The 21,942-nt window shown below is 39.1% G+C and overlaps 1 pseudogene; it reads left to right on the forward strand.

The window, feature by feature from the left end:
- Positions 1-7,861: 7,861 nt before the first annotated feature.
- Positions 7,862-10,254, forward strand: LOC114074011 (annotated as a pseudogene).
- Positions 10,255-21,942: the final 11,688 nt, after the last annotated feature.

Raw genomic sequence — 21,942 nt, forward strand, 5'->3', positions numbered from 1 at the left:
GATCGTCAACTGGAGGTTCAAGCATTTGGAAGCAACTCAGGGAAATCTGACCAAGTGTGGGGCTACGGAAGGATCTACGGTCCGTCGACTGATCGACGGGCCGTCCTGACAAATCGTTGTTTCTAATAGAGAGTAGTCCCAGTACCCAACTTAAATAGATCACTAAGTATGGAAGGACGGAGGCATCAACGGATCGTAAGTGAGACGATGAACCGTGCTGTTGGTCCGTCGATTGTAACAGAGAGGATGCAAAAGTGAAGGCTGAAGAAAAAGTTAAGTGTGGACTGACAGAAGCAGTCGACGGACCGTCAGTTGGGTCGTTGACTGAAGACGCGTTTTGGGAAAAATTTTCCTCATTTAGAACCCTTTTTTATTTAGGACTTGATTATTATAAATAGTGTTAAAACCTCGTTTTGGGGGTTAGACATTTTGTTATTTTTCATACTCTTGTTATTGAAAGTTGAACTTTGGATTTTTGGAATTACTTTAAGTTTCCGGAATCGATTCTCAAGATATTTTCTTTAATTTAAGTGTTATTTATGGATTTTCTTCAAACCTGTCAAAGTAAGTACATGAATTCTTGTTTAATAACTATGAATTGTGTATTTCTAACCATGGGTAACTAAATGCACAACTAGGGTTGTGGGAACCATGGGTAATTTACAAGGTAAAACTAGCTAAATAACAATTCTAGAATAGGTTCTTGCATGTACTGATAATTCTTTCGTTTAGAAGTCTTTTTAACGAGTGCACGCGTTAGAACTTGCCCTATTTCTACTTGCCGGACCAAAAAGGTTGTTGATAGGAAAAGAATTATCAACATAGATTTAGTATACACTATCTGATAGGCTAGTTTCAATTGGTGCAAAGTAGTAATTTAGCCATACATTGAATATGATGCTTAATATGAGGTAAAGGTAAGGTTTAGTAAAGTAGACGCACGTAGCCGGACCAATGTACGGAGATAAATTCTCTAGTTGCCACACCAAGGAATTAGGGATACATAACTTACCACTTTGCATGCAAGACACTAAGAAAAAATTGGTATAGCTAGGATTACCACAGTATGAACCTTTGGGGAACACTTACACCCTAGTTTCTCTCATCACTTGATAAACACCAAAGTTATAAACTTGCTATTAGTCTTACTTAGTAATAATCAAATATTTTTTTTACACAAAAACCCCTTTAATTAATTATTTTCGGAAAGGACTTGACTAAATAGACGTAATCATAGATTGAAGTTAAGTCTAAACCATTTTCCTTGTGGGATTGACCCCAACCTAACAATTGGGTTCTTTACTTGATACGACCACTTATACTTATTTAGGGAAGTTTAATTTGAGCGTATTAGATTTTGGCGCCGCTACTGGGAAAAGTGGCTTTTAGATTAACTTTAAGCACAATTATTGAATTTTAGTCAATAATTTCCTAATTTTACTTTTTTCTTTATTTTTGTGTTATTCAGGTCTAGCTCTAGTGTATGCCAAGTACACAGAGTCGAGGAGAACCAGTACTTCCATTTGATGAAATTTTAAACCGTACACTCCGCAGAATGAATGAGCCATACAATCCTGGTAATATTGGTGATTGGATCAACCGTCAACTTCCTCCGCCGGTTGATGCTCATAACCAAGTGATCGTGGAAAACCCTGATGAAGGCAATCTGAGGAGACAACCCATGCCCTCTAGAGTATTATAGGGGCAATATTAACATCACCGATTCGGATGGACCTCTTGTCCTACCTCCTCTACCACAAGGTCATTCAATTGTGGTAACTAGTAGCTTGATGAAGATGCTCACCCCTAGATGTTTGTTTTCGGGCTACCATCTGAGGATCCACATGCTCACATCGCCAAACTGAGTTCGGTGTGCAAGAGTTGTGTAGGGATGCCGGACTTGGACATGGATATCATTGGACCAAGGGTGTTCCCTCTCTCACTGACGGGAGAGGCCGCAATTTGGTTTACTGAGTTGCCTTATAATTCAATCTATACGTGGGAGCAGTTGAGGGATGTATTCCTAAGAAAGTATTACCCGGATCTAAAAAGCTTATTCACAAAGATAGGATGAACAACTTTGTGGCATTGCTAGGGGAGTCGGTAAGTAGTTCTTGGGATAGGTTCACCTTATTTCTGAGAAGTGTCCCAAACCACCGCATTGATGATGAATCATTGAAAGAGTACTTCTATAGGGGGCAAGATGATAACAATAAGGCGGTACTCGATACTATTGCGGGTGGTTCTTATGGTGAGTGCACTTATGTAGAGATCGCGGAAAAGTTGGAGAAAATTTCTCGAAACAACAAGGCTTAGAGCACTAGGAAGTCAAAAACTAGGAGAAACACCTTTGCAGAGCAAGCTACACACAACCCGGCCGCAGATGAGATTCGTGAAGAGATGTCTCAAATAAGAACTGAGCTTGGGTTAGTATTAAAACATGTTGTTGGGGGTGCAGAGAAGGTGAATGCGGTGAATTATTTGATTATACTACCTGGTACATGAATTTTACTATGAGGAAGACTCTTATGCAGTGAATGAGCAGACGGGGGGTTTCCGACCGAACGTGCAAGGCTCCAATCAGGAGAATTCACACAAAGGTCAAGGAAATCAAGGTCAGAACTACGGGAATTACAACCGATAAGGTCACTATGTTTGAGTTGGCTACTACAACCGCGACAACAACTTCAACCGGGTAACTATGGTAACAGAAACGATCGGAGTGAGCCCTATGTTCCACCTCAAAATCGGGAAGTTGCTCCTAGAGATGGTGGAGGTAGTTTGACGCGATTTGAGGATATGTTTCAGAAGATGATGAGGAGGTTTGATGCTAGTTATGAGCACACCAAAGAGTTGAGAAGTGATTTAGCGAATATTGGGCAAAAGGTGGATGCACATGCAATCTCAATCAAGCATCTTGAGTTGCAAATGACCCAATTGTCTTCTACTGTGAACCCACACCAACCAGGTACTCTTCCTAGCAATACCGTCCAAAACTGAAAAATGGACATTGTATGGCAGTCACTACTCGAGGGGGTAAGAAAACCGTTGACCCACCTATGCCGTCTTGCATAGAAGATGAGATGAGAGGAGATGATGTAGTAGAGGAAGTTAGTGGTGAGTTAGTAGACAAATCGGGGAAAGAAGCTTAGTTACCCCAAAAGGTGACTCCCAGTCCTAGACCACCTCTACCATTCCCGCAAAGGTTGGTAAAAAAGACCGAGGATGGTAAATATCGACGTTTTATTAATATGTTAAAACAGCTTTCCATCAATGTTCCTTTGATAGAAGCTCTTGAACAAATCCCCGGTCATGCCAAGTTCATGAAAAATATGGTCACTAAGAAGAGATTGCTTAGTTTTGAGGACGATGATCAGATGCAATGTTTTAGTGCTATTTTTACAAGGTCTCTTCTGCAAAATAAAAAAGATACGGGTGCTTTCACTATCCCATGTACAATCAGGTTATTACACTTTGCTAAAGCATTATGTGATCTTGGGGCAAGCATAAATCTCGTGCCTCTCTCTATTTACAAAAAGTTAGGTTTGGGTGACCCAAAGCCCAGTGTAATGAGGCTACTAATGACCGATCGAACGGTGAATAGGCCTATTGGGATACTCCATGATGTGCTAGTGAAAGTGGAGTCATTTATTTTTCCACCAGATTTAGTGATTCTTGATTGTGAGGTGGACTTTGAGGTGCCTATTATTCTTGGGAGGCCGTTCATTGCTACCGGTCGTGCCTTGGTTGATATGGAGTAAGGGTAGATGAAGTTTCGGTTGAACAATGAATAAGTGACTTTAAAAATTTGTAGGTCCAAGAGGCAGAGCGGTGAGCTTCAATCGGTATCTATGATATCCTACAAGGTTGAGAGTTCGTCCGAGGTAAAAAAAGAAGAGCGTCTTGGTGTTGAGGCACTAGCGGTAGTTATCATGAATTTTTAGAGTGATTGTATCGAAGAGTATAGGTCAATGGTTGTGGCACTTGATCGAGGTGATATTCGGTTAAAACCAAAGAAATTGGATTTAGATATGAAATATCGTGAGTCTCCACCGGCGAAACCATCTATTGAGGAGGCCCCAAAATTAGAGCTTAAGGCTCTTCCACCTCATCTGAGGTATGTTTTCTTGGGAAAAGGTGACACTTTTCCTGCAATCATTGCATCGGAATTTGAAAGTGAAGCAAGTGGAGTTTCTTGTAGAGGTGTTGAAGAGGTTCAAATGAGCCATTGGTTGGAATATTGCGGGTATTATTGGGATTCCACCTGGTATTTGTTCACACAAAATCCAACTCATGCCCGGTTATAAGACAAGTATAAAACATCAAAGACGGTTAAATCCACCTATGCAAGAGGTAGTGAAGAGGGAGATTATTAAGTGGTTGGATGCCGGAGTCATATATCCGATCGCTGATAGTAGTTGGGTATGCCCTGTTCAGTGTGTGCCTAAGAAATGGGGAATGACTATGGTCCCTAATGAGAAAAATGAGCTTGTTCTAATGAGGCTGGTGACCGGATGGAGATGTGTATGGATTATTAGAAATTGAATGCATGGACTGATAAGGACCATTTTCCTATGCCCTTCATGGATCAGATGTTGGATAAGCTTGCAGAAAAGGGGTGGTGTTGTTTTCTTGATGGATATTCGGGTTACAACCAAATCTCTATTGCATTGGAAGATCAAGAGAAAACCCCCTATACTTGTCCTTATGGAACTTTCATGTTCAAAAGGATGCCCATCGGGTTGTGTAATGCACTGGCTATTTTTCAAAGATGTATGATATCTATATTCTCCGATATGGTGGAGGACACCATTGAGGTGTGTATGGTTGATTTTTCTGTTGTTGATGACTCGTTTAATCATTGTTTGAGTCACTTGGCCGAAGTTCTCAAGAGGTGTGAAGATTGAAACCTTATGCTAACTTGGGAAAAATGTCACTTAATGGTGAAAGAGGGTATCATATTGGGCCATCGCATCTCAGAGTAGGGTATAAAGGTTGATTGAGCCAAAGTTGAGGTGATAGAGAGACTTCCACTACCCATCTCTGTAAAAGGTGTGAGGAGTTTTCTTGGGCATGCGGGCTTCTACCGGAGGTTTATCAAGGATTTTTCAAAAATTGAACATCCTATGTACAAGTTACTTCATAAAGAGTGTAAATTTTATTTCGATGAATCCTATCTGAAGGCCATTATTATTTCCCCGGATTGGAGCAAACCATTTGAGGTGATGTGTGATGCTAGTGGGGTTGCTCTTGGTGTAGTATTCGGACAAAGATGGGATAAAATCCTTCACCTCATTTATATGCCAATTAGGCCCTTAATGAAGCTCAAAATAATTATACTGTGACTGAACAAGAACTCCTAAAATTTCGCTCCTATTTGCTTGGCACGAGAGTCATAGTGCATATTGATCATTCTTCTTTGAGATATTTAATGGCAAAGAAGGATGCGTAGCAAGGTTGATTAGATGGGTATTACTGTTGCAAGAATTTGAATTTGAAGTGAAAGATAGAAAAGGGACCGAAAATCAAGTTGCCGATCACTTGTCCCGATTAGAGGATGAAGCTATGCGAGAGCTGGGTGAAAAGGCTGAAATTGATGATACTTTCCCTGATGAGCCTGTTTTGGCTGTTTCTCATGACTTAATTCCATAGTTCGCTGATTTTGCGAATTATTTAGATAGTGATATAGTATCATCGGACTTGTCCTTCATCAAAGGAAAAACTTCATGCACGATGTGACAACCCCCTCGGGATCAACATTCTCAGGTATTGTCTCTGCCATGGGCGGCCATTCGCTCTTTTAATCCCCTCTTATTGGCTCGCAGCCTCAGGGGAGAATCGACCCCGTGACCTATGGCTCCTTTACATCCCTTCCAAGGAGATCGCCTCTTACCAATTGAGCTGCAGATCAATTGGTAAGAGGCGATCTTCTTGGGAGGGATGTAAAGGAGCCATAGGTCACGGGTTCGATTCTCCCTTGAGGCTGCGAGCCAATAAGAGGGGATTAAAGCAGCGATTGGCCGCCCATGGCAGAGACAATACCTGAGTATGTGGATACCTGAGTATATGTGGATACCTGAGTATATGGTCCGTCGATTTATTGAGGGGCCATCCTGTACATGCATCGTTTCTAACTGCAACAACTATGGACTTATAACTTCTGAAATGTACTAAGTGTCCACCGACAGACCCTATCGACGGACCGTCTTTCCATCGACGGACCGTTGATAGTGCCCGTCGTTCAATTCTGCACTTCATTGTGTTTTGGGTGTTCCAACTTTGGTGATTGCTTCTTTCGAGTGTGTAAATGATTATACTGGAACTAATAACCCTCATTTGTAGGTACGAATGGCCCCAAGCCCGATATTGTCTACTCTCGAAGATGATCCAAGTCCGTCACCCCTTCACGCTAGATGGTGATTGGTTCGTCAGACGATGGGACTGATCCCGAATATGTGTTACAAGGCACCCATACACAGACATCTGGTGCTAGGACCACTCGGGGCACGCCTAAGAATGTGGCGTCTAGCGTAGTCACTACCTCCTAGTTTGATGAGGAGCGCACACTGACCGGCACACCGTCTGGGTCTGTCGCGGTTTCTAAGGTAGCGTCTGGTTTTGAGGAGGTTTTTGGATCTTAGTCGGCCCACTCTTCAGGATCGCATGATGCCACTGTTCCTACTATACCTGCCCACTCTGCCTCGTCTGATGAGGCTGATAGTGTGGATTCTACTCCATCACCCCAGGTCGACGTCCCTGCACTGGTTGCTGATCAGCCCAATAGGTGGTGCGTAGAAGACCAATACCAGGTTTACAGGGATTCTAAGCTGCTCAATGATAAATGGGTCATGACTCAGACTCTGATAGTCGAGCGGCGGGTTCTTACAGGGAGTCTCCACAGGGTCCTTGATATACATGATCTGTTTACCCTCCATCGGCTCGACTGCATGGCTAGGAGCGTGGGATGCTACAGTGAGGAGTTGATGCGAGAGTTCTATGCTTCTTACGTAGCGACTCTCTGGGCTTCTTTGGATAGGCGGTCTAATCCCGCCAAACAGGCACAACTTACCCATGTTCGAGTCTGTGGCCGCAGGGTGGATATCTCTTTGCCCACCATTTGGCGTTTCTTATACGGTGCTGATACAGATGTCACCAGGGACTCTCTCACTCCCGAGTTCGACTACCATTGGAAACTTAGTAAGGAGGGTCATTTCCAGCGAGACAAGGTCGTGAGAGAGACCACCAAGAGGTGGATAGCCAGCACATTTCTGTGGATCGTGAGGGTGCAAACTGGTGCTCCATCCCAGAGGCCTTATCAAGAAGGCCAACATCACATTTGCTGCCAAGTTCATCTAGCTATTGGTCCGCAACTGCCTATCCCCCACAACCGCTGACAACATTCTTACATGGGATAGAGCAGTCTTGGTTGCTGCTATGGTTGTGGGGTTCGAGGTTGATTTTCCGAGGTTGTTGCTGGCAGTCATCCATGAGAGGGCCTTTAAGGCCTCGATCACTTACCCCTTTCCCAATATAATTTTTGAGTTGTGCAGGTCTGCTGGAATGCCCATTTGGCACATTGATGTTCTCAAGACTCCTAATAGAACAGTGGACGTTGGTCTCATCCGGGATGAGGCCAATGAGGCGGCACCCAATAGAGGGCCAGAGTAGAGGTGAAGCCGCTAGGTGAGAACTTGGCGGACACGCTTGAGAAAGACCAAGGGGTTGATCAGCCTACACTAGAGCCTATCAACACCACCCCTGTTGAGTCTATCCGGGGCACTATCAGAGCCGGAGTTCCTCTCGATCTACACTATCAGCAACACTGGTCCCGATTGATAGGGTCCAGAAGTTAGAGGCCCAGATGGCCATATTGCTGCATCATATCCAGCCTAGGATGCAGAGGTCCATTGCAGAGGTGGAGGATCGTATTGATAAGAAGATTGCCCAGCAGACTGAGAGGAAGATTCTGGCAGTCCACCAGCGTCTTGATGCGTTCGAGTTGAGAGTTCTCGCCCGGCCAGCCCCTACTATTGATTTGACTACTCTCCAGGATGCTGTGGCGAGTCTGAGGGATGATGTGGATGCCATTCAAGATGTGCGGGTACCTGAGCTTGAGGACACACCTGCGAAGCTTTTTGAGCATACGGTGCTTAGTGTACTACTCCAGACCACCGTTGCACCACCGCCTCCGCCACGTGAGTGTGCCAAGAGGCACCGGCCAGAGAGTGATAAGGCTCGGTCTAGGAAGAAGGAGCGCACTGAGTTGGAGGCCGCAAGGAGAGCCTCTTTGGTAGATGAGGAGGCCCGGCAGATGAAAGCTTGTAAGTTGGCTGCTGGGGTGTTAGCTCCAGGCTTGAGGATGTTGAGCGGAGCACCACTGAGGGTGCAGACATTGATGCGGACACTATAGATGGTGTCCCTTCTACTGATGGAGCGGGTTCTGGGCAACCGAAATTGCCTGCTTTTTTATTTTCGACGCTATGCACCTCAGGTTAGCTTTACCTACCACCTTATTATTATATTTCTTATGCATTGGGACAATTGCATGCTTTCTTGTTGGGGGTGGGGTAAATGGAAAGTGAGTGTTAGGGTGAAGTCTGAGTAGCCCAACTCAAGATCCTCTCTTGGGGTTTTCTTGCCTGTGTTCTTTTGCCCCATGAGACTAGTTATTTTACTATTGAATCGGTATGTTAGTATCTTGTATAAAGTATGAATGTGAAATCCGAAGCATGATGGCTAAATACAATGATATCCCGTTCTAAAGAGAATGCTTGCATGATTAGGCATACTGAATGTTCAATGTGTTGGTTCTAAGCATGACATAGAGATACACCATGGCATGACCCTCAATCTAACACTCGAACTAGGTGTCTAATAATCTAGTAAGGTAATGAGGTGCTAAGAGAGTGAGAGGAAAGTTAAATAGTCCAGTGTAGGTACCTAGCTAAAACTGGCCCGGTTAGTCCTGCAAAAAGTACTCCGTCTTAGACAATTAGGAAAGGATCATAGGCCCTTGTTCAAATTATCCAATCGTTAGCCTAAATAAAAGAAAATCAAATGAAATTAATCCCTTTTTTATCCAAATGATTTGAGATTACAATGGACTTTTCTTTTCTACCCAACTCGTCTTTTCTGGGTATAATGTGTTGGCCCTGGTCCCTCATTGGACATGTGCACCTCAACTTAGGCCTAAAGCATAAGTTGAGGGTCGCTAATGCGCAAACCAATCTCGTCTTGGACCTGACCAAACCTTGGGTATTGTGTACCTCGACTCAAGGCAAAGCCAAGAGTTAAGAGTGGCTATTATGAGTAATGTTCCGAAAAGTGGGGTTGAAAGAAATAATGTGATAGGAAAAAAGAAAAGAAATAGTGAAGAACATAAGTGACTCAAACAAAGTTGAAATCAAGTGAAAAAAATAATAATAAAAATAAAAGAAGAGTCATTTTCACAAAAGGAGGAAGAAAGGAGAAAATAAGGCAAAGAATACAAGAAAGGGAAGAATAGGGCATAATGGACAATAAAAGAGGTAGGACTCTAAGTCGTAATGTCAATGAGGGCAACAAGTTACTAAAATGCATCCATATGTACCATAACTGACCCTGAGCCTACGTTACAAGCCAAGAAAGTTCTATCGTGATCCTAAGAGTCTAATATGGTGAACTTAAACCAGTGAAAATAAGGGCAAGCCTATGGCGACAAGTATCAATTAGGTGTGAAGTTGATCTGAGAGTGAGTGTTTAATAATGATACTCATACTCATATTTGAAACCACCGTGTGAAAAAGGAGGATATCTTTTGAAGTGTGAACACTAGTTGCAATATTGGAGAGTTCGTGCCTTTGTGAGAGATAAAAGAGTAGAGGTGTCGGTGTGGTGAGTCTGTGTCATGGTCTGATCCACATGAGTGAGACTAAAAGTGATATCATGTATGAAAGCAATGAAAATAATCGGGCTTGATAGCTATATGATTGCGAAAGCTTAAATGAGGATACTTTTGTACGAAGGTGTTGTGGTGAGTCATAGTGCGTCGCTTGAGGAGAAACAACGAATTTAAGTTGAGGGTGTTGATGTACCGTGGTTTCACAGTACTTTCAATGTTTTTTTCCTAAGTTTAGTGTGTGTTTAAGGCCTTTTTGTAGTAAATTTAATATATTTTTATCTGTGTTTGCAGGAAAGCTGTCTAAAACGGATATGCAGAAGACTGCTGAAATCAGTGCAAAAGTGATGGCATACGAAGCCATCGACGATCCGTAGGTGGTGATCATCAACTGGAAGTTCAAGCATTTGGAAGCAACTCGGGGAAATCTGACCAAGTGTGGGGCTACGGAAGGATTGATGGTCCGTCGACTGATCGACGGACCGTCCTGGAAAATCGTCATTTCTAACAGAAAGTAGTCCTAGTACTCGACTTGAAGATATCACTAAGTATGGAAGGACGGAGGCATAGACGGACCGTAAGTTAGAAGATGGACCATGTTGTTGGTCCATCGATTGTAACAGAGAGGATGCAAAAGTGAAGGCTAAAGAAAAAGTTAAGTGTGGACCGACGGAAGCAGTCGACGGTTCATTGTTTCATCGACAGACCGTCAGTTGGGTTGTTGACTGAAGATGCATTTTGGGACAGATGATCCTTATTTAGAACCCCTTTTTATTTAGGACTTGATTATTATAAATAGTGTTAAAACCCTCGTTTTGGGGGTTTGATTTTTTGTTATTTTTCATACTCTTGTTATTGGAAGTTGAACTTTGGATTTTGGGAATTACTTCAAGTTTTCGGAATCAATTCTCAAGATATTTTCTTTAATTCAAGGGTTATTTCCAGATTTTCTTCAAACCGGTCAAATTAAGTACATGAATTCTTGTTTAATAACTATGAATTGTGTATTTCTAAGCATGGGTAACTAAATCCACAACTAGGGTTGTGGGAACCATGGGTAATTAACAAGGTAAAACTAGCTAAGTAATAATTCTAGAATAGGTTCTTGCATGTATTGATAATTCTTTCGTTTAGAAGTCTTTTTAACGAGTGCACGCGTTAGAACTTGCCCTATTTCTACTTGCAAGACCAAGGAAGTAGTTGATAGGAAATGAATCAACATAGATTTAGTATACACTGTCTAATAGGCTAGTTTCAGTTGGTGCAAAGTAGTGACTTAGCCATACATTGAATATGATGCTTAATATGCGGTAAAAGTAAGGTTTAGTAAAGTAGACACACGTAGCCGGACCAAGGTACGGAGTGAAATTCTCTAGTTGCCAGACCAAGGAATTAGGGATACATAACTTACCATTTTGCATGCAAGACACTAAGAAAGAATTGCTATAGGTAGGATTACCATATTATGAACCTATGGGGAACACTTACACCTTAATTTCTCTCATCACTTGATAAACACCGAATTTATAAACTTGCTATTATTCTTACTTAAAAATATTTAAATATTTTTGTTACACAAACACCCCCCCCCCCTTTAATTAATTGTTTTTCAGAAAGGACTTGACTAAATAGACGTAATTGTAGATTGAAGTTAAGTCCAAAACATTTTCCTCGTGGGATCGACCCCAACCTAACACTTGGGTTCTTTTGTTGATACGACTGCTTATACTTCTTTAGGGAAGTATAATTTGAGCGTATCAGCCTGCGGGTAGAGCCCCAACCAAGGGAGAGGGTGACCACATCAGCACGCTAGGGCTAAAGCACCAGAATTTTTTGTTGTTTGATCCTTCATAAGTCCATTCGTTTCCAGTGTAGTGTCTTATTATGCTATTATTTTTATAATATTGGAATGTTATTGGGGCCAAGGCCTTAATTGAGGACTACTTTGATGCCAACTTCGTTTTATATGCTCTGGAAGCAAGGTAATAGTTGCTTGTGTATAAAGGTTGTTTAGATATTATTATTTTGATACTAGTTATATCATGCATTATATTGGAACACTTTCACATGTTTTGTAGTACGATCCCAACAAATGCATTGATTTTACTACCATTTTAACAAAAGCATGGTTTTTGTAACACCTCCAAAATGAGAACTAAGATTGAACAAGAGAGAAGGGCAAACCACTAAGGGGTCCACATGTAGTGAAGAGGACCACGACCCGTCACCTTGCTCATGGTTGTGCGCCCACCAAAAGGTGAAAGACCACAAAATACTAAACGGTTTGTGAAGCTCCACACAGACCATGAATTGTCTTGTGAAGGGGACACAAAACAACCATAGCTATTGTGAAGTACCACGGACCACTGGACAGTCCGTGGAGCTTCACACGAGCTTGAAGTGGTTCTTGAAAGATACTTGAAAGATTTTATGGTTTGGGTCAATCAAACAATTATATCATTCAGCACAAAATGATTTAGGTGGTCCACAAGTGTCAAATTAAAGGTATTTGAGTCCTCTTTTAGAAATCACCAAGTTTGCCTAATTTTGAGCCTGGTTTGAAAAGCTATGCTTGTCTGAGTGAAAACCTATCGGGTTAAGCATCTTCAACACCCACTAAACGGGTCGTGGTACTCATGAAGGCCCATGAAGCCTTTCTTGAAGTCAATTCGTCAGCCTTTAAGTGAGGTTTCACCCCCAAAGTCACTGGTCAACTGCCACAATTGTTGTTGCTCCCCAGTATACACGCAAGTAATATAGTTTCTTTTAGAAATGAGTTATCGTTCCCAAGGGACGTATGATCAACTTATATTCGTATTAATTCCACAATAAATAGAAAAGTAACTACTTCAAGAGATGACGATTTATGTTTAACTACGAATAATATCCACAAATTAAAATAAACAAGGACGAACGACTTCGATATAATGTTTAAGCAAGATAAAATCAATTCCAGAGTTGCAACATATAATGAATGTCAGGCATCATATTATCGGCTTCGAACTAACTTCAGTTATCAAATCACTGGTTTATAGGGTTGACAGTATCATGCGGGTTACACACCTCGTTGCCTACCCCAGCTAGCTATCTAACTACATCATTGAGCGGGATAAATAAACTAACTGGAGACCATTTATATTTCATCCTATTTTGTAACCAAGTAAGGTGTTCTTCTTTCGAGCGTCACTCATGAACACTATTCTCCTCAATTTAATGGGTGGACCGATCTCTCAAAATTCTCTACTTTATCTAGTCTCTCATGTGTTCAATTCAAGATTAGGCAGTAGGTTTATTTTATGATGTGTAAGCATAAAATAGTAAAACAACAATATCAAAGTAATTTGAATTGACAACTAAAGATTAATTTATGAAACCTCTAATAATTAAGAATCGTTCAAAGCTACATCCCCATAACTAGGGCGTTTAGATACTCATTCTCTTAGTAATCAACAAAAAGAAAATTATTTGTAAACAAATCCAAATAATTAGAAGATTTAAGTGGATTACAATCTTGAATCCTTCCCTTCAAACTAAACGAAAGTCGAACCTTAATCATGGCAGCCCTAGGATCTATTTATAGTACTAGGTAAAGTTAAGAACAAATACTACTCAAATTAGAACTCCTATTTAATATATAAAACTTGGAAAAGTCGGAATTGGGTTTGGGCGGTGCACCTCTATCGCACCTAGCACATCTAGTACTCAGGTGTTGCATGATGCGGCACGCCACCATCGTGCCTAGGAACCTCCTCCGAGCGTCTAGCCTTGGCGCTGTATGGCGCGCCTGCTAGTGCGCCTCTACAATAGCTATGTGTATAAGGACTTGGCACGGCTTGCCTCGCCTAGGTGTTTCCATACTTAGACATTTGCACATATGTCTTTGTTCCTTCTTTCTTCGTTCCAACTCCACTTTCTCCGAGAGTTCCTAAAATTACTAATCATGTGTGTAAGTGCATAAACATTGCAAACAACCACAAAATCAAGCTAATAACTAAATATAGTACTTTATCACCCCCAAAACAGGGCAAATATTGACTCCTCAACTGCCTAAAATGTCCATGGAGCTCCACATTGACCATAACGTCATCCGTTAAGGGGACTTATCATACTTAGAGTTTAGGCTAAACTTCAAATGATCATTTCTTTCAGTAAAAAATGAATTAGGTGGATTGTGACCTATTGAATTAAAGATCTCTATTTACTCTTTCCAGCGCCTTCGAGTTTCATAACATCAAGCTATGAAACAATTTTATTCGTGATATGATTTCTTATGAGATGATATTTATGTTGAATTCTAGAAAAACCCATGTTACAATAACTTTATATTGATATATAATATAATCTCATGTGCAAATTTAGGTATTGAAAACAAATCTTCTTAATTATTCAGTGTTTAAATCTAGAGACAACATCTTATATTCAGATATGTATTCGAATCTGAACATTTAAATTTTAATGCACACATAAATATTCATATGTTTATTCAAATTCATACGTCTTAATCTTAATGAAAACGAGTGAGGTCTAAGTCTGGAAATTGACTAAAAAAGCAAGATGAATCTGTGCCAACCTGGAAGAAGTATCTCACCCTTGAATTCGGACTGTGTGGGATTCACAGTTGAGGTCGCATAGCAGCCGCCTGAATATGTATTGTACTCCTTAAAGAAAGATCAAGTGCAATATCAGTACACAAAAACCACAGTATACCCATAAGATCATCAGCTAGCTCCAAAAATACGAATGTACACACTTTCCTAAAACATAGTAAAGACAGGACAACAACATCAACCAAGTCAGCAATATAACAAGACTTTTATTCATACGCTAATTTAAGAATTACTTGAAGAATGTCTTGCACGCCTACAAACAAGCATGATCTACTCAAGTAACCAATAAAAAAGGGTAAAATCAAATATGTACCAGGCATGGTATGAGCCAACCATAAATCAACATGTACATAGCGTGGTACCATAGCCAACCATGTTAACCTATATCATGCTTGTATAAGCAAATGGAATACATGTATCAGGCATAGTACAGGAAACAACCAAATATATGTATCAAGCGTGGTACCCGATCCTACCAATGGTCACAGAAACGCACATTCACAATTACGATAATAACAAAATATAGTCACACTTGTAAGCACAAGTTGTCACATCCAGGGAGCACCCCCTATAAGTAACATGGAGTACGTGACCTCTCAGAGGACTTATATAAGCCCATAGTTATCATTCAACTCATTGTCATAGGTAAATTTAGCGGAAAATTTAAAACTTTCTTAGCACATCATATGCTAGAACATNCTAGACTCAACAACATAAGAGTACTTTAGGGACACGACCCTTACAACATAATACATAAGTGAAATATTCAAAAACTTTACAGTAAAGACATGATATTATGAATCCTTGGACTTAAGGATTCCTTTCCTTGAGCTTGGGAATCATTTATCAAGCCATTCACCACTTAACACATCCTTTAAGCATCCATAACCTACACTTTGTGTAAAAAGTAGAGAAGAATGGAGTTAGTACAAGAATACACTAAGTATGACAACCATGCAAAAACCTGCATTTAAAAGGGACATTTTCTTGAAATCACACTTCATGCCTTTTCGAATAAATCTTAATAAAACCTTTATACCATAGCATTTATATCATTTACATACTTCATATAGACATATTCAAGGGTCAAACATCATATAAAATCACATATAGAATTTAAGGAACATTTGAGGTCACTTTACAGTGAGCTCTTTCCTTTTTACAGTAAGCATTTTTCCTTAACAATGAACATATTTCTTTTAACTTCATAATCTCCCAAGTAACCCTCTAATGATACTTGGTGCAGTGCATCACCTTAAGTCCACAATGAATCATTCATACAACTTATATAAGTCAACACATACCCTCGTAGAAGTACAATAAATGAAGGACACACTTAGTCCAAGACATAAGAACATTACAGTAAACTCTTGTCATTATGACTATATACTTATTTTGCTTTATATAGGTTACTTATAAAACCTTACTCATAATCCCAATCTAAATCTACTAGTGCAATGTACATGTGAAGCCCCATAACCTCACACATACTTAGTAGACCTATCATGAGACCACAATACTTAACATATACTTCATGTACCAAATATAATACTATAGGCAACCAACATACACTTCAATATAGGGCCTTAGTCACATAGTCATATTAGAAATTCATGTCATACATATCATCTCATCAAGTAAAAACTAACACAATGTCATGCAAGAGAACCATAAACATCGACACATGCATTAGAACACCTTCCTAGGATTTCTCTCAAGTGTCACTTGTGCAATGCATAGGTGAAGTCTCATACCCCCACCTACACTAAGAAACTACCCTTAAATTATCCTATTTAGGGTCCTTACTTTACATCCATTGTCCATTTTACTTTAGGGAAACTATAGTCTTAACCGACAATAAGACCATGTAAGCCAACCATGGAATTTGGTGTCATCCCCTCACACCAAAGGAGGGTGTCTTAATTGCCAAGGTAAGACATGAGTATCATGCTAGCATTTAGGTGATATCAATTGCTAGATCCTATGGGGCAACATAGTTATGGAACTTGGAGGCATCATGGAAACATCTCTCTAACACCTTTTTTGGGTCATGAGGCTATCCCCCTCATAAGGATTATGGTGACCTACCTTCCTCCATTGGGAAGGGACACCCCTCACTTCAAGTTCACTCGGTTCTAAGCTAAGTTCCCTTTATTAAAAGTTTTTATTACATTAATTTATTAAACATAGGTTTTAGGGGATTTACTCCCCATATTCTTAGCTCATAGGTTATAGATGAGAAATCCTTTCATCAACCTATATCATGTGAGAACACCTTTCACGTGGACATAGAATATGTAATCACTTATCTAGTTTTAAAATACTCTTCAGAACACCTTTAAAGATCCCCTTTATTGACTAGATCATCATTCATGTGTGTGTGTATACATGTGAGCAAACTTTTCACATAAAACCTTTAGACCACACATATTCATACTTTACTTCATTCATGCACAAGTGTACAAGTGTAACTATATAAGCCATGCTTTCATATAAACACATTTAGACACTCGGTATAATCATACTTCATCGTACCACATACTTCACATCATAGCATGTAAAACACATTCATAACATGTTCATACATTCACTTTCATGTACATAGAAACCAAACCTAGGAACTATCCTATCAAGGTACATATGTGCAATGCGTAGACAAGGTCCCATACCCTTTCCCATACTAGTACACCTATCAAGTAATCTTAGTTAAAGAAACACATATCATACTTCGTATACATTTACCTTTTATTCATAGTAGTAGACATCTAGTGAATATGAGATCAACCTTTCATTAGACACCATGACCCTTTACTACAATGTAAACATGCATAATATGTGAGCTTGTGTGTACATTGGTTAACATGATCACATAATGGCTATCAATAACTCCTTGATGCAGCCACCTTCTTATGACCACAATGCACAACCAAGCATACACCACACAACACAATTTAGCATAGGAGGCAAGAAGATCTTCACATTACATTCAAGAATCCTAACCTTAGATATTTACTCACTCACGTAGGGGTACATGGGCAAGGGTCATCAATCCTTAACACTTCATTAATGGCAGCACCTACACATGATATTAACCTAAACATTTACATGCTCATGACAATAGTAACATAACCTATATTCACAACTAGAGTATAAGACTAGGCATAAGTTACACATCAGGTGATCTTCCTAACTACACATTCATATATTCATAAATTTGCCTTCAAGGCCATGGTAAACGCATATATAATGACAATAAGGTAAACACCGCCACCATAAGTGGATCATACCATACAATGTCATACAAGGCTTCATCAACATTACTATAGAGAGATAGAGAAGGAGAAGAGTAGAGCAATTCTTACCAATACTTTAGCCTTTGGTCATCATTGACCATTACTACACTTTCATCAACAATTCAAGTATAGGCAGTAGCTAAAGTACCATAATCATACAAGAAACCATGTACAAGTCGCTACAAGATCATATTACAATTTAATACTATATATCACATATATACTAGAAAGTAGAAGAACATAGATCTTTAACCCAATTCACTTGCATAGATAATCAATAACAATTTATCAACAATATATATGCAGCGCAGTATCTAAATAGATCATTACTCAAACAAAATCATGCTTCATCTACCCTAACATTTAGATCAGGTCATATACATTACAACATTTACTTTATAGACTAGAAAAATCTAAATCAATCTTTATCAATTCAATGATTATCTATTCATATTAGATCAATTATACGTAATTATCATCACATTATACATATAGGCAGTAGATAAGGACAATTAACCATTATCAAGTCATATAACAACCATCCCAATGGCAAGATCACAAGTTACTACTTGATAGACTAGAAGAACCTAGATCAATTTAAACCAAGTCTTCTTTACTTTGATCATACAAGATTTGTATCCACAATTAAACAATGGTATTAAACTAAGGCAGTAGCTACAAGCATCTTAACATAATAAAATTCCACTTTTATACATATAAAGATCCATGTTACAGTGATCACATAGAGGCATAAGCTAGTCATGTTCAATTCTTCATACATTGATCCAATTGGATCATTCATCAAAAATTCACCATCATTATATATTCGATACAGTAGACATAAGCCAATTAACATAATTGAATCACCAATCGATAAGCATAAGATGAAGATCATAAATCCATACGTAGGCTAAATTTGAGTTTGTGAAAGAGCAAGGGTTCATCATGCAATTGGATTGAAAATCACGTCTAAATCAGTATATAATCATCAACATATTCATATGTGCTTTTGAAATCAATTTAAGAAAGAACCCATGGCTAGATTGAAGAAGAAGAAATTTGATCATGAAACTTCTTTGAAAACTTCGAGATTAACTCTCCAAGTGAAAGGTTACTTAGAGATGAAGGATCACCATACCTTTATTAGATGAAGAATCCACTGAAATTTGGTGAAGAAATCAATGAAGAACTTCAACCATAGCTTCAATCTTACCCTTATTTAAAGAATCTTGATAAATCTTGAATTTTCTTGAATGGAGTCTTATACTTTGATTTTTTTCTTGAGGTTTTTTCCTAGGATTTGAGAGAGAAGAGAATGATGAATTTAAAGATGGAATTAGGACTATTTAGGGCTTTATAGGACTTGTGAAATCCATTTTATTTAGGTTTTCCTAGTGGAAAATGAGAGGAAAATTACCTTAATTACTATTTTCCCGCGGCCAAAACGGAACTGCACTATAATATTCACAAAATGGTCATAACTTTCTATTCGAAAACTAGATTTATGCGAAATTAGAGGAGTTGGAAAGAGGATTCAAATACCTTTAATTTCATAGGTAATGGCTCATTTAGCTCTTTATATTCTAAGAGATATGGTTGTTTCAAGGCAAACCTTTTGAACGTCATGGACTTTATTAGACGTTTGACCTCCAAACTTTACGAAACTTGAGACACTGCCTATAAACACTATAATAACTCATGTAAGGACCTCATATGCTCATGAAACACATAAACACATATAAGACACATAGGTGACTTAGTCGTCGAACGTCATAGTCGTCCCTTGACGTTTGACTTCCAAATCACCTAAACATACTTTAAAGCACTGTATTACATGTTAACAAGCTTATAGGCACAAGTGAGGATCTAGACGCCCTAACTCATTTTGGTGGTCTTACATAAGTAAATACTGAAAAATCTTCACTGGCTGATATGGTACACACGTGTCTCTACCATTTCTCAAGGCTCTACTAGACTTGTTTTGGTACAATAAATTCAAAAAATCTATGGCTCTGATACCAACTTTTTTATGACCTAAATCGTCTTGAGTAGCACTCACACTTAAACTCCGATGGGAGAACCAATTACCTAAGCCTACCTGTAAACAACTAAATAGCTAAACCAATATTTTTGTAAAATGGACCAAGTTTTATAGCAAAACTCATCCCCAGAAACATCACAAAAATAAAAATCTCTAACATGAAAGTCAGTATCAAAACATCTACATAGTCCAAAATACGGGGATGCAACCCAAAAGTTAAAGGAGTTCAAATCTGAAAAAATAGAATAGAAAAAAAAGATAAACTATGGTAGCCCAGAAGAAGTAAATCACTCTTGGATTAAGAGAACATGGGAGTCATAACTGAGGTCGCGTAGCGGCCAGTGGATATGTCATGTTCTTAACAAAATAAAAGTAAGTGCAATATCAATAAACAAAATCAACAAGTACTTTTAGGATCATTAACTAGCTTCAAGTATACAAAATATGAAAAATTAACAAAACTTAGTAAAACAATACAACATACAACTATATCATTGAAGCAAGAACACAAAAAAACATGGCTCTCAATCATCACCCTGACTCCCACAACAAGCATGTCCCATATTATAACAATAAATAAACTCGATTCACTCATGAAACCAACACAATAGAACATTCAACCATGTACCGGGCATTTTAGCCTAGCCAATCATAATGTACTGTAACACCCAAAATAATTCTAATAAGATCCAAACTTAGCTTCATATACATTTAAGGTCGTATCGATGATTTTTAAATTATTTTTTGGTATTAAGGTAAAATATTTAGTATGAGAATGGTTTTGGATATGAATTAAAGTTAGTAGAATCCCCTAGCATAAAGTTAAGATCAAAGGTCCCTTACCCATTAAGTTTTGATATAATATTATACTTAACGTAACACCTTGAAAATCCAAGACTCATGGTAAAGCCTAACATAGGTGTTATAAAGTCTAGAAACTATTTCGAAGTCCATTTTTAATGAATATTGTCATTTAGGAGGTTTAAGAATCAAAAGGTCCAAAAACATCTCGGAAGTTGGTTCAAAGGGATATTAGTGTGTCATAGCCTTTTTACTAACTTTTAGGAGACGGAAATGTAGGAAAATGGGTGGAAAGGTAGCTAATGGTTGTTTGAGTTGTTTCATGATTGAAACATCTAGGTACGACTCCCCAAGGACCAACCAAGAGCCCTTAAGGATGACCCCTGCAGTTTGATGCAGCATTGTCTGGCAATGTGCTTCGACGGGACAGACGATGGTCCGTGCGTGGCTCAACAAGGCATCGAGGACACCATCGTCCCATACTTAGAAAGATTCGTGAAGGATCTTGCTTACCTAGCTACTGTTACACGCGATGGAAGGGGGTTGACGGGGCGTTAGTGGCTCGATGAAGCGTCGAGGACACCGTCATCCCACACTTAGAAAAATTGGAGGAAGACCTCGCCTGCAAAGTCTCTAACCGAGACGACGGAGTGCAGGACGGAGGGGGGTTGTCCGTCGACTCACCGATGTACCTGCGATCAGGGTCTCGTCGGTGAGGGTCGAGTTTCACTAATAAATTTTAAATGATTTCATTTAATTAAATAAGTGGTTTAGGGGTTAGTTAGGGATTAAAGGGAGACTAATTAAGTTAATTAAGCCCCTCTATAAATACCCTTAACCCTCATTTAACCTAAAGACAACTCTCAAAATAAACTCTCTTCTTTCTCTCTTATTTTTCTCTCTACGTGAATTCACCATTGCAGGCTAGCAAGAACTAGGGTTTGGGGGCTTGGAAAAGGGGGTATTCTGCATCAAATTGTTAAGAAACATTAAGGTATGAGTTATATTAACCTTTGAAATTCTTTCCTCAAAAGGTTCCTTTAAAATAGATTTCAAAAAGTTGAGTTTTCTTATGGGTTTAATTCAATTACGAAATTGAAGTCATAGATTGAGTTCTTAATGAATTCTTAGGGTTATATTGAGTAGATTTACATGTAATTCAACTTGTTTATGAAAATTGTTGATGGTTTGGTCTAATTGAAGAATAAGATCCTCTATCCCTAACCCTAGGTAGTGATCTTGACTTATGTTTTATGGTAATCATTCAATTGAGTTGGTTGTTGATTAGATTACTATCCTATGGTGCTATTATGATTAAATTAA

The sequence above is a fragment of the Solanum pennellii genome, chromosome 9 (assembly GCF_001406875.1).
Source record: "Solanum pennellii chromosome 9, SPENNV200".
Taxonomy (NCBI): Eukaryota; Viridiplantae; Streptophyta; class Magnoliopsida; order Solanales; family Solanaceae; genus Solanum; species Solanum pennellii.